This window comes from Octopus bimaculoides, chromosome 5 (genome assembly GCF_001194135.2).
Source record: "Octopus bimaculoides isolate UCB-OBI-ISO-001 chromosome 5, ASM119413v2, whole genome shotgun sequence".
Classification (NCBI taxonomy): domain Eukaryota; kingdom Metazoa; phylum Mollusca; class Cephalopoda; order Octopoda; family Octopodidae; genus Octopus; species Octopus bimaculoides.
This window is the reverse complement of record NC_068985.1, coordinates 110,303,463-110,304,779: the sequence shown is the minus strand read 5'-3', so window position 1 is coordinate 110,304,779 and position 1,317 is coordinate 110,303,463. Positions and strand designations below refer to the sequence as shown.

Sequence of the window (1,317 nt, the reverse complement as noted above, 5' to 3'; positions counted from 1 at the left end):
GGTACTCGCCGAACAGGAGGAAAGAGGGGAGCAGGCTGGTCCTTTTGATGCCATTGATTGCCATAGTAACATCGGATCAGTGGGATTCTTCGATTGTTCTTAGGCCAATATCCTTTTCTAAGAACATTAAAAAATTTTGTACAATGTATAGAATTTCATTTTCAATTTCTTTTCAATTTCACTTTTCTTTTCCAACTTTTCTTTGAATTTATGTGTAAAACTCGACACAATTTTGTAATCTGTCAATGTAATGTTCTCTCATATGTAGTCCTTGTGGCAAATAAAAGAAATTCAATTCCTCATTCTTCTTCTTCTTCTTCTTCTTCTTCTTCTGATGGTGGATTGGCTGAATCGTTTGATACTAGCGAGTTCGAATCCCACCAAGGTCAACTGCGTCTTTTGATCTTTAGGGTCGATAGATTAAAATACCATTCAAATACTGGAGTCAACAGTGTCCCCCAGTGGCAGAATCATTAGCACGCCGGGCGAAATGCTTAGGAGCATTTCTTTCGTCTGACATTATGTTCTGAGTTCAAATTCCGACGATGTCGACTTTACGTTTCATCTTTTTTCGAGGTCGATAAAATAAGTACCAGTTGAGGACTGGGGTCGATGTAATCGACTATCCCCCTCCCCCATAGTTTCAGGCCATGTGCCTACAGCAGAAACGATTATTATTATTATTATTATTATTATTATTATTATTAAAGATTTATATTGCAATTGATCTCGATCACCTCATGAGGAACCTCCTCCTCCTCCTTATCATCATCATCACTACCGCCAACACCACCATCACCCCAATCACCACGGTGACCATCACCACCACCGCTAAGAGAACCTCTACGTGGTCTCTGGACATGCTAGATATAGGAAACAAAATTTCCCTCAAATCACATTCCTACCGGATAACGGTGGTGCTGGGTTCTCTGTACACTGGAAAAAATGACAAGTTGGTCACGGTTGGAATGTCTCTCACCATAAATAATAAAGCCTGCTCAAGCAGGAATGACCAAGGGCAAAAAACCCACCCCCTCACTACCATCACCACTAACAGCACCACCGCCACCGCCACCACATCCAGGACGTAACACAAACGAAAAGTGACCGAATGGGAAAGAATTAATTGATGACTGCATCAAGCAGTCAGAGCAGAATCCGCAGCAACAGCAGTAGAGGAAAAGACAAACAACGACATCTATAGACAGAAGCTACTATAGACAAAAGTTAAAATAAAAAATAAAAAGACAAGACATCTTCCCAATTGTTCCTGCTTCCACCTTTGTCTACTCTCTCTCTCTCTCTCTCTCTCTCTCT

The 1,317-nt window shown here is 41.1% G+C and overlaps 1 protein-coding gene across 2 annotated transcripts in view; it reads right to left on the bottom strand.

Annotated features, from left to right (window-relative positions):
* Positions 1-1,317, bottom strand: part of LOC106873475 (sulfate transporter) — a 208,335-nt gene that overhangs the window by 136,762 nt on the left and 70,256 nt on the right. The gene's annotated exons all lie outside the window — the stretch shown is intronic.